Source organism: Scyliorhinus canicula, chromosome 17 (assembly GCF_902713615.1).
Source record: "Scyliorhinus canicula chromosome 17, sScyCan1.1, whole genome shotgun sequence".
Classification (NCBI taxonomy): domain Eukaryota; kingdom Metazoa; phylum Chordata; class Chondrichthyes; order Carcharhiniformes; family Scyliorhinidae; genus Scyliorhinus; species Scyliorhinus canicula.
The window spans coordinates 4,948,694-4,961,344 of NC_052162.1; the positions used below are offsets into that span (position 1 = coordinate 4,948,694).

A 12,651-nucleotide genomic window follows, 5' to 3' on the forward strand; every position below is an offset into this window, starting at 1 on the left:
CAATGTAGTAAATTGTGCAAGGTGCTTGAGCAGAATGCTACCGATCAAAATCTGACACGGAGACACACGAGGAGATATCAGATCAGGTGGCCAAACGCTCGGTTTTTAAGGAGCATCTTAAAAGGAGTCAAGAGAGTTGCAGACTTTAGAGAAGGAATTACATAGATACAGAGAAGATAGGAGCAGGAGGAGGCCATTTGGCCCTTCGAGCCTGCTCCACCATTCATCACAATCACGGCTGATCATCCAACTCAATAGCCTAATCCTGCTTTCTCCACACAGCCTTTGATCCCATTCACCCCAAGTGCTACATCCAGCCGCCTCTTGAATATATTCAATGATTTGGCATCAACTACTTCCTGTGGTAATGAATTCCGCAGGTGCACCACTCTTTGGGTGAAGAAATGTCTCCTTAACTCTGTCCGAAATGGTTTACCCTGAATCCTTAGGCTGTGACCCCTGGTTCTGGACACACCCATCATTGGTAACATCTTCGCTCCATCTACCCTGTCTAGTCCTGTTAGAATTTTATAAGTCCCTGTGAGATCCCCCCTCATTCTTCTGAACTCCAGTGAGAACAATCCCAACCTAGTCAATCTCTCCTCATGTGACAGTCCCGCCATCCCTGGAATCAGTCTGGTAAACCTTCGCTGCACTCCCTCGAGAGCAAGAACATCCTTCCTCAGAGAAGGAGACTAAAACTGCACACAATACTCCAGGTGTGGCCTCACCAAGGCCCTGTATAATTGCAGCAACACATCCCAGCTTCTATACTCGAATCCTCTCGCAAAGAAGGCCAACATACCATTAGCCTTCTTTACCGCCTGCTGTACCTGCATGCTTACCTTCAGCGAATGGTGCACAAGGACACCCAGGTCCCGCTGCACACTCCCCTCTCCCAATTTACAACCATACAGGTAGTAATCTGCCTTCCTGTTTTTGCTTCCAAAATGAATAACCTCACACTTATACAAATTATACTGCATCTGCCATTGATTTGCCCACTCGCCCAACCTGTCCAGATCATGTTATAGGATCCCTGCATCCTCGTCACAATTCACCCTCCCACCCAACTTGGTATCATCTGCAAACTTTGAGATATTACATTTTGTTCCCTCATCCAAATCATTAATATATATTGTGAATAGCTGGGGTCCCAGCACCGATCCCTGTGATACCCCACTGGTTACTGCCTGCCAATTTGAAAAGGACCCATTAATCCTTACTCTTTGTTTCCTTTCTGCCAACCCATTTTCTATCCACCTCAATACACTTCCCCCAATCCCATGCGGTTTAATCTTGTACAATAACCTCTTATGGGGGACTTTGTCAAACGCCTTCTGAAAGTTCAAATATACCACATCGACAGGCTCTCCCTTGTCAACTGTACTGGTTACATCTTCAAAGAATTCCAACAGATTTGTCAAGCATGATTTTCCCATCATAAATCCATGCTGACTCTGACTGATCTTGCCACTGATTTCTAAATGTTCCGCGGTAAAGTCCTTGTTAATGGATTGAAGAATTTTCCCCACTACCGATGTTAGGCTTACTGGTCTATAATTCTCGGCTTTCTCTCTACCTCTCTTTTTGAATATTGGAGGGACATTAGCTACCCTCCAATCTGCAGGGACAGTTCCAGAGTCTATAGAATCCCGGAAGATGACCACCAATGCATCCACTATTTCCAGAGCCGCCCCCTTAAGCACTCTGGGATGCAGATTCTCAGGCCCTGGGGATTTATCCGGCTTCAATCCCATCAATTTTCCCAGCACCATTTCTCTACTAATTTTGATCTCCTTCAGTTCTTCCTTCTCACTTTCTCACTAAACCTTTCATTCTCCAACATTTCCGGTATCTGATTTGTGTCCTCTTTTGTGAAGACAGAACCAAAGTATGTATTCAATTGCTCAGCCATTTCTTTGTCCCTTATTATGCATTACCCTGTTTCTGTCTGTAGGGGGCCTACATTTGTCTTTACCAATCTCTTTCTCTTCACATATCTATAGAAACTCTTAGTGTCAGTCTTTATGTTCCCTGCAAGCTTACTTTTGTATTGTATTTTCCCCTTCTTAACCAATCCGTTGGTCCGTCTAAATTGCTGATTTCTAGGTCTTTTGGGTTTAAAATCTTCTCTTGGAATTGTTCTACTGCCAACATATTTTGTCTTGAGTTCGGGGTCTAGATGGGATTTCTTTAGAGTTTGCCTGTTACCCTGCTACTACAGACTATTATTTGTTTTTTAAAAAATCATTCTTGTTTATTTCCAGATCTATGTACATGTCTGTATTCTACTTGAGGTTGTACTTCTGCTTCCCACCAGATCTCATTGATTAGTCATGTGACATCGCATCATAGGTACATCGGTAGTTTCATCAGCATCATGTGCTCCTGTAGTAACCATTCACTCGCCACACATATGTAATCATTTACAGTTATTCTGAATGATAGTCTGTAACTAGTGATGTTCCGCAGGGATCAGTACTGGGGCCTCTGCCCTTTGTACCATATATATACTTGGAAATGACTTGGAAAAAAACATAGTAGGTCTGATTAGCATGTTTGCGGATGATACCAAGATTGAAGGCGTTGCAGATAGTGATGAAGATTGTCAGAGAATACAACAGGATATAGATAGGCTGCTAAATGGCAGGTGGAATTTAACCCGGACAAATGCGAGGTGATGGATTTTGGTAGATCCAATTCAGGTGGGAGCAAAAAAATAAATGGCAGAACCATCAGGAGCAGAGAGACACAGAGAGATCTGGGCGTGCAAGTCGACAGATCCTTAGAAGTGGCAGCACAGGTGGAAATGGTGGTGAAGAAAGCATCTGGCCTGCTTGCCTTCATAGGACGGGGTATTGAGTATAAAGGCTCAAAAATTATGTTACAGTTACATAGAACGTTGGTTTGGCCACATTTGGAATACTGTGTCCAATTCTGGTCACCGCACTACCAGAAGGATGTGGGGGCTTTGGAGAGAGTACAGAAAAGGTTTACCAGGATGTTGCCTGGTATGGAGGGTATTAGCTATGAGGAGAGATTGAATAAACTGGGATTGTTCTCCCTAGAGAGACGGAGGCTGAGGGGTGACCTGATAGAAGTCTATAAAATGATTAGGGGTATAGATAGGGTGAACAGTTGGAGGCTTTTTCCCAGGGCGGAAATGACAATTACAAGGGGGCACAGGTTCAAGGTGAGGGGGGGGAAGGTTTAGTGGAGATGTGCGGGGGAGTTTTCACACAGAGGGTGGTGGTGGCCTGGAATGCACTGCCAAGTGAGGTGGGTGAGGCAGATACGTTAGCGACCTTTAAGACTTATCTGGATAGGCATATGAACTGACGGGATATAGAAGGATACAGGCGGTTGGTCTAGATAGAACACGTGTTCGGCGCAGGCTTGGAGGGCCGAAGGGCCTGCTCCTGCGCTGTATTGTTCTTTGTTCTCATTGCAAGTCTTGGAGTCAAATTCATTACAACACAGAAAGAGGTCCGGTAGCCCTTCAAGTCTATGCCAATGTCACGGCTGTCTTTAGAGATGTCCAGTTGCTCCCATTCCCACGCTCTATCCCAGTGCACTTGCAAGTTTATTTTGCTCATGGGCTCATCCAATTTCCCTTTGGAATCAATATCTGCTTCTACCACCTTCATAGGCAGCGAGTTCCAGATCATCAGCAACTGCTGCTCAAAAGGTATTTCTCCTCACATCTCATATTCACCTCTTGTCTAAAACCTTAAATCTGTTGCCCCGAGTCCTTGTAACATCAGCTAATGACATTTTGTCTGCCTTATTTAAGGTGGCATTAAACACATCTCTCAAATCTCCTCTCAGTCTCCTATGTCATAAGGAGTATTTTGGGGAGCTTGTACATAACTGAACATCGCCCCACTAGTTTCCTGTCTAGAACCACTTTCCTCTGCCGTCTGCTCTAAGCTTTTGGTTTCTGTTTTCAGTGCGTGAAGTTGGAATCCTCTCTGTCTCTGTCTCTGGCTTTCTTCCCTTGTGGCACACTCGATTTCCCCTTTAAACTCCCTCTCACTTTCCTCTTGTCCCTGTTGGACAGCTCATTCCCTTTCCTTTTCTTGCATCTCTAACTCCTTAATTCCTATGTTTCTTTGAATTTTAGCTGATTAATTTCCTCACTTCCCAAAATGTTCGGTCTGTCTGGCTGTGCCTGGGTATTTGCTCGTTTTTCAATTGCTTCGATTTTCTAACCCCGCGCTCCTTATTCCAATTTCTCTGCTAATTTCACCAATTTAGCTTTTGGTACAGTTTTTAAATTGGCTAAGGTTACATTGGGCACGCTTAAACATCCTCGTGCCCCCTGGAGAGAATCAGCGTGAGCTGGTTAGGTCGCCGGAGCAGCCCAGATTGGGAATCTCGCCAGTGCCAAGTGGTTTGCAATCGAACCGGCTCTCTCCTGTTACCAGATTCTGGAACTCGCCTGGGCGCGGCAAGAAACCAAAAACCACCAATTAAGGCCAATCCCCATCTCATTCCCGAGATGGTCATCCAATCTCATGGCCTGCTGGGATCTAACCAGCTCGAAGAGAGGGGTCCTGCGGGCTACAATTACTACTGGTCAACACAAAGGTGGTGGAACAGCACCTCGGGGCTCCCTCCCAGGATATTGGACAGGGACAGGGCAGGTACCCTGATACTGCCTGGCTGGCACCTTGGCACTGTCAACTGGTACCCAGGTGGCACCGCCAGGCTGGCAGGAGCAGTGCCAAGGTGCTAGGGTGGCATTTCCATGGGTCAGGGCTTGAGGGGAGTGATGCCCGTGAAAGGAGGGATGGGGGGGGGGGGGTGGCGGGTAGGGGTGCTGGAGAAGGGGAAGGCCCAAAGAGGGGGTGTAGGACAGCTTGAAATGGGCGCAGCCTCCGTGACCCCATAGCAGAATACCCGTGAAAGGAGGGATGGGGGGGGGGGGGGAGGGCAGTGTGTGGGGTACTGCCCATTGTGTGGGAGTGACATTGTCCGTTGATTGGGGGATGGGGGGACCCCCAAGCTCACTGAGAGATCGGGGCACCCCTCCGAAACGACGGCCCGATCTCCGAGGAGCCCGTCTGGCCAATGAGCAAAGCGTAGGCTCGACCCGGAGAGGAACTCGCATGGGGCCAAAAACAAAATGGCGGCCAGGGGCGCTCCAACGTATCCATCGAGGAGCTCCCTGAAAACCTCGCTCGCTACGGCACTTAGAACGTGTCCCACTAAATCGCGCCCATGTCTACTTCTAAATAAGATGGAGCTGAGTCGAGCCATTTGTGCGGCCTTCTTAATTTAAAATCACACATTCTCAATTGGTTCCACTTGTTCCTCACTCTCGTTACATTTAAAAAGTCAAAAATCCCCTACAGCGAAGGAATTAAGCTTTTCAAAGACCCCCGACTCGAGCCCCCAATTTTTCTGTCATGAGGAACACTGATGGTACCTGTGAGGGTATCTGAACTTGGAATACCATTTATATAATATTCTGCCATTCTGCTTTGCTCAGCGAAGTGGATAACTTCACACTTCTCCAAGTTATACTGTATCTGCCAGTGTTTGCCCACTCACAACTTTTCTTGGAGATTTACTTCCTCCTCACCACTCACATTCCACCGAGCTTTATGTCATCAGCAAACTTGGAGATATTACATTCCTCTCCTGCCTTTCTTCCCTGCCACAATATCACTCGAACATATTAAGGTGACACACTTGCTGATTTTTCCTCCTGACTGCAGTACTCAGTATAATTTATACGTCGAGTTTCTTTTTGATTTGACAAGGTCAAGTCAACCTCAATTTTAACAGTTTACCAGAGGCGGACAACAAATCTCGTCCCCAGCGAAAAAATTTTGAGTTTTGATATTTTACCAGCTCCAACTTCCACTGTTTATGGATCGATTTTCTAACACACTTTGGCCAACTCCCACATTGGCTAATCTCTCCCAGAAATTTGATACCGAGGTCAAAAATGTTGTGTCTGAGCTTCAGCTTGTAAATTCTTCTTTCATTAATTTAAACAATCCTCTCACCTCATGCCCAGATATCAATTCCAAATCACTGAATCACATTGGCAAACAGTAAAATTATTTATCCCAATAATCAGCGCATTTTTTCCTTAACTTTTTTGTTGCGGTTTGATTCTGCTGAATTTTGTGTTCGGCATTTCAGACCGTTAGAATCCTAGAATCCCGATGGCGCTAAAGCAGGCCATTCGGCCCATCGAGTCTTCACCGACCCTCTGAAAGAGCACCCTAACCTGGTCCCAATTCCCCCACCTGTAACCCCACCGAGGGACAATTTAGCACGTCCAATCCGCCTAACCTGCACATCTTTGGACTGTGGGAGGAAACCGGAGTATCCGGAGGACACCCACGCAGAGACAGGGGGAACGTGCAGACTCCGCACAGTCACCCGAGGTCAGAATCAAACCCGGGATCCTGGTGCTGTGAGGCAGCAGTGCTAACCACTGCGCCACTGTGCTGCCCACGGTTAGGAGTCAACCCCATCCCTGGGGGTCTGGAGTCACACATAGGCCAGGACGGGAAGGGCAACAATCTTCCTCTCTGATGGGGGAACCAGATAGACTTTTCTAACAATTCAGTCACTTTGTGATTACCATTGATGAGATTCATTTTTAATTCCAGATTAATTAATTAATTGTGTTTTAACTCCCCCAGCTGCCATTTGAACACATATAGCCAGTACATTTGTCCAGGCCTCTGGATTACTCGTCCAGTGTAATCATCGCTACTCTGCCATTCCATTTGGTTAATGGCCTTGCACAAATACAATAAATCATTCCAGCAAAGCTGTATCCATTCTATCCCAAAGATCTAAATTCTACAGCCATCGGTGGCAGAAAGGATAGCGGCCTAATTCGGACACTTTAAATTAGGAATTGGACATTTTAGACCACACCACAGCCAGCTCCAGCAAACGGCCTGATACGAATTCGAATTTGGCCAAGTTCAAATCCCCTGAAATCAGATAAGCTTCCAGGACACGTCTGGACCTGCCCTGTCAATCACCCAACAGGCCATAATCGGCTCTACTCACATGGATCGATCGGTTTGGGTTGCCCAGATGGAGCTGGACATCCTGGTACCAATTCTCCCCGCTGTTACCTTATATGGTACTGTGGTAGTCACCACTGTTGTATTATACACTGCATATGAGGTTATTACGGTAAGGCCCCTGTACTACAGGTACAGAGGTAGATCCCTGCCTGCTGGCTCCGCCCAGTAGGCGGAGTATAAATGTGTGGGCTCTCCGAGCTGCAGCCATTTCGACAGCAGCTGCAGGAGGCAACACATCTCTGCGTAATAAAGCCTCGATTACTCTCTACTCTCGTCTCATCTTAATTGATAATGCATCAGGTACAGGATTACGTGCAAACAATGCACCTTGCTGAGTGACCATCAGTAACTCCATTCGGTGTTGTAACCCCCACCCCGAGACCTCATTGGTTGAGGGCCAGAGAACTTTCTGGAAAGGCAGGGGCATAAGAATCGACCCCTAGGACCCTCCGCAGTGAAGACTCGGTGCGGAGGTAATCGAGAAGATTGGACGACTGAGCAGAGGCAGAAGGAAGCAGTGTGCGAGACCCACCTTCACGAATGACGATGCTAAGATTCAGAGAATTGGACCCACTGCACGACTAAGTCTAACGGCTCGGGTAATATTAAGAATCTTGGGATTGTTATTAGTGCAATAATTTAAGGATAACTTTTTCTATTTGCTAAATAAATTTGGCTGAAGTAGACATGTCCTCGCCAATAAAGATACCTGGGTAAAATATTTGATTAATAAACTGGTCGAAGTGTCTGAATTTTACAGACAGAAATATTTAGGTTATGTGTCAGTTTGGGCAGGTAACACTTTGCACTCTTGCAGTTTTGCAAGCCACAATTAAAACAGGAGGTAAGAAAGGATTTGTATTTATATATATGGCTTCAGAACCTCCCATCATGTTTTATGGTCAATGGAGTAAATACAGTCACTGTTGTTTTGCCACATTTCTCTGCAATAATACTTGGTCGTAACAACGCCCTCCAGTCCCACAGCCCACCAAAATCACTGCACTCCTCCAACCTTGGCCTCCCGTATATCCCAGATTTTAATCGTTCCCCTTGATGGTTGTGCCTTCAGCTATCTGGGACCCTAGCTCTGGCATCTCCTCCCTAAATATACACATTAGGAGGAGTAGGCCATTCAGCCCCTCAAGCCATTCATTAAGATCTTGGTCGGACTGATTGTGGCCTCGATGGTACTTTCCGGTCCCTCTACTTTCTCTCCCCGCTAAGACTCTCGTTAAAACCTACCGCTTTGACCAACTGAACCTGTTCTAATATTTCCTTTTTTTGGACTTGGTGTCGAATTGTGTTCAATAGCGCTTGTGAAGCATCTTGGGACATTTTACTATGTTAAAAAGGTGTTGTACCAATGTAAGTTGTATCTGTTCCGTGGTCTGTGCCTCAGTACTGTCCACTATTCTCTAACCCTATGAACATGAGCATGCCTGATTGCTCAATAACAACAACTTGTATTTATATAGCACGTTTAATGTACCGACACGTCCCCAAGGCACTTCACAGGAGCATTAGAACACAAAGAATCACACTGGGGCCGGATAAGGAGATATTAGGTCAGATGACCGAATGTTTGGTGAAAGGGGTGGTTTTAGGTTTTAAGGAGTGTCAGAAAGGAACAATGAGGTAGAGAGGCAGTGAAGCTTAGGGATGAAATTCCTGAGCTCAGGGTGAAGTGTTGGGCACTGTGGACTCGTGAAGCAGACATATGCCACCAACACTGAAGATGGTTCAACACTATTTTATTTTAAAACTCTTATAAAATGCTAGACATACTATAACTGTGGGTTTACAGAATGCTAGTTTAACTAGAGACCTGTGCCTGTCCGAACCAGTTGAATCTCTCAGCACGTGGTGAGAGTCTGTACTGTGCTTGATGAGCTCTTGTGCTTCTAAGAGGCAGCATCCAGAATGAGCGGGAAAAGTGATGCCCTCTGTCTTTCTAGTGCGTGTGTTCTAACTGGTGATTGGCTGCGGTGTGTGTGCAGTGTTGATTGGTCCTAGTGTATGTCCATCAGTGTGTGATTGCACCATGATATATTGGTGTATATTGTGACACAGGGCATAGGGATCCAGTGGGATAGCAATAAAGATGACAAACCTCCTGCCCATTTTGCTAGCCCAGTGGACCATAACTGTGATCTCATATGATACCATCTGACTTAACGCAGCGGCAAACTTTGGCACCCATCTCCCTTAGTTTATAAGACTCAGTACTACCCAGGCCAAGCATTGTTATTATGGTCTGCAATGTATTCTTGTTAGGATCTGGAATTCACTGCCTGAAGGGGTGGGGGAAGCAGGAACGATTTGCAGGGTTAAAGGGAAAGAGCAAGGAAGGGTAATTAATTGGATAGGTCTTTCAAAGGGCTGTCACAGCCACAATGGGCTGAAGGGCCCCCATCTCATCAGTTAGGTTCTGTTTACATGGCAGCCTATTGAGGAAAAATGACAATTGTTTTGAAATTATTTACTGTATTTTTCAACAGGAAATGAAAATTGCTTATTGTCACAAGTAGGCTTCAAATGAAGTTACTGTGAAAAGCCCCTAGTCGCCACATTCCGGCGCCTGTTCGGGGAGGCAGGTACGGGAATTGAACCATGCTGCTTGCCTGCCTTGGTCTGCTTTCAAAGCCAGCGATTTAGCCCTGTGCTAAACCAGCCCCTTTTGATGCTAATCAGTCTCCTGCAGCGATGCACAGGGATAGGAACATAGGGATTAGGAGCAGAAGTCGGCAATTCAGCCCTTTGAACCTGCTCCACCATTCAATCAGATCCTGGCTGATCTCTTCCTGGTCTCAAATCCACTTCTCCACCTGTTCCACATATCCCTGTAACCCATATTTTATCAGAAATATATCTATCTCCTTCTTGAAACCATTTAATGACTCAGATTCCACCGCTCTATGGGGCAGCGAGTTCCACAAATCACCAAGCTCTGCGTGAAGTAGCTCCTCCTCATCTCAGTTCAGGGGCTGGTTTAGCACACTGGGCTAAATTGCTGACTTTTAAAGCAACCAAGGCAGGCCAGCAGCACGGTTCAGTTCCCGTACCAGCGTCCCCGAACAGGCGCCGAAATGTGGCCTTTATGTTTGATAACTCGCAAAGGGGCAAAATAAAAAATGATAAAATTCTTCGTGATCAAACTCTTCACCTACAGCTATGATATTAAGTATCGACTCGGGAAGCTCAACGAGCCTCCGGATGCCCTATCCCGCAGGACATGCGCCAGAGCGCAGATTGACAGACTGAAAGTTATCCACAACGACCTCTGCCACCCGGGGGTCACCCGGCTCGCCCACTACATCAGGGCCCGAAACCTGCCTTTCTCCAACGAGGAGGTAAAAGCGGTCACCAGGGACTGCCCGATTTGTGCGGAGTGCAAACCGCACTTCTGTAGACCAGACAAGGCCCACCTGGTCAAGGCTTCTAGGCCCATTGAACGCCTCGCGATTGATTTCAAAGGGCCACTCCCCTCAACTAACAAGAACGTTTACTTTCTAAACATCGTAGATGAGTTCTCCCATTTCCCATCCCGTGCCCCGACCTGACCTCCCACACAGTCATTAGGGCCCTGCATAGCATCTTCACCCTGTTTGGTTTCCCCAGCTACGTACACAGCGACCGGGGTTCATCCTTCATGAGCGACGAGCTGCGTCAGTACCTGCTCGACAAGGGCATTGCCTCGAGCTGGACTACCAGCTACAACCCCAGGGGGAACGGGCAGGTGGAGAGGGAGAACGCGACGGTCTGGAAGACCGTCCTGCTGACCCTCCGGTCTAGAAAGCTCCAAGTCTCCCAGTGGCAGGAAGTCCTCCCAGACGCGCTCCACGCTATTAGGTCCCTCTTCTGCACAGCGACCAATCAGACCCCTCACGAGAGGCTCCTCATTTTTTCCAGGGGCACTACCACAGGGGTCTCACTTCCGGCGTGGCTGAGGACGCCGGGCCCTGTACTTCTGAGGAAACACGTCAGGGCACACAAAACCGACCCCCTTGTTGAGAAGGAGCGTCTGCTCCACTCCAACCCCCAGTACGCATTCGTCGAGTTCCCTGACGGCAGCCAGGACACAGTATCCCTCCGGGATCTGGCACCTGCCGGATCCAGCGCCCCCTCTACCCCCACAGAAGGACCCCTAACCCTACACCCCATGCTGCCGCCCACTCGCGCTCCCGATCCCACGAACTCACTCCACCAGTTCCGTGCACCCGCGCCGGCCAGCCCCCAGGGCCCCCAGTCCCTAGTCGAACCAGAAGAGTATGAAGCTCGGACACAACCCTCCCTGGAGTCCGCCATTGTAACCCAGCACACAACACCCATCCAGCCACCGCAAGAGGCTGCAACCCCGGTGCTCCGCAGATCACAGCTGACAGTTTTACCACCGGACAGACTTACTTTGTAGACCACCACCCCCCACCGGACTTGATTTTTTTTTGCAGGGGGTTAACGTGGTGAATGTAACGTAGTAATTCACACTGCTTTACCAGCGCTGGTGGTAGAGGCGGGCACGATAGCATCATTTAAGAAGCATCTAGACAGGTATATGAATGGGCGGGAACATAGGGAAGTAGAGCTTGGGAAATAGGAGACAGATTTAGATAAAGGATCTGGATCAGCGCAGGCTGGGAGGGCCAGAGGGCCTGTTCCTGTGCTGTAATTTTCTTTGTTCTTTGTTCTTTGTATTTACCAATACCATTGTAAGCTCAGTAGCGGTATCCGGCCACTAGGGGGAGTAGCTCTGGGAATGCTCAGGAGTTTGTACAGGGCTCCACCCTTGGCTCCGCCCACGACTCCTCCCCCTTGACTGCTGTATAAATAACCATGTCCAGAGCCAGCCTGCAGTTCATCGAGAGTTCAACGGGTAACAGGCTGGCTCTGTAGTAAGTATATTAAAACCACTGTTCATATCTTAAAGCACGTGTCTCGTGAATTGATGGTTCCATCAGTGCACTGCATGGGTATGGGGAGGACATGGGGGCCAAGGAACCCCCTTATAGTCAATTGGGGTTTGGGGGAAGGTTCGGGGGCCACGTTGGGAGCTTGAGAGATTTGAAAATGGTGTCCCAATCTCTCACTAAGGGGTTTCGGCGAGCAGAGTTCCACAGTGTGGAAAACTGTGTGGCCTCAGGCGCGTGGTCCCTGCGGAGATCCCGTATCTAACCGGATAAGTGTTTGATAGTGGGATGTTTCTCAGCTGAGATCGGACCCCAAGTGTGATTAGATAGCGGTGGGGGACCTGCCGACAGAGCCGGCAAGAAACTCCCAGCAAAACCCGCCACAAATGACACTTAGAACCGTTTCAGTTAGATCGCGCCCTATGTGTTTGCTGCCTTTGTCATTCTAGATGGTGGAGGCCACGGGTTTGGAAGGTGCTGTCGAAGGAGCCTTGGTGAATTCCTGCGGTGCATCTTGCAGATATTACACGCTGTTACATTGGTGGTGGAGGGGATGAATATTTAAGGTGGTGGTTGGGTGCCATGCTTTGTCCTGGATGGTGTCGAGCTTCTTGAGTGTCGTTGTGCTGCACTCCAGGCAGGCGGTGTGTATTCCATCATTTATTATTTAAACTTGC

At 47.8% G+C, this 12,651-nt stretch overlaps 1 protein-coding gene across 1 annotated transcript in view; it reads right to left on the reverse strand.

Moving 5' to 3' along the window:
- Positions 1–12,651, reverse strand: part of mcf2a (MCF.2 cell line derived transforming sequence a) — a 212,208-nt gene that overhangs the window by 169,488 nt on the left and 30,069 nt on the right. The gene's annotated exons all lie outside the window — the stretch shown is intronic.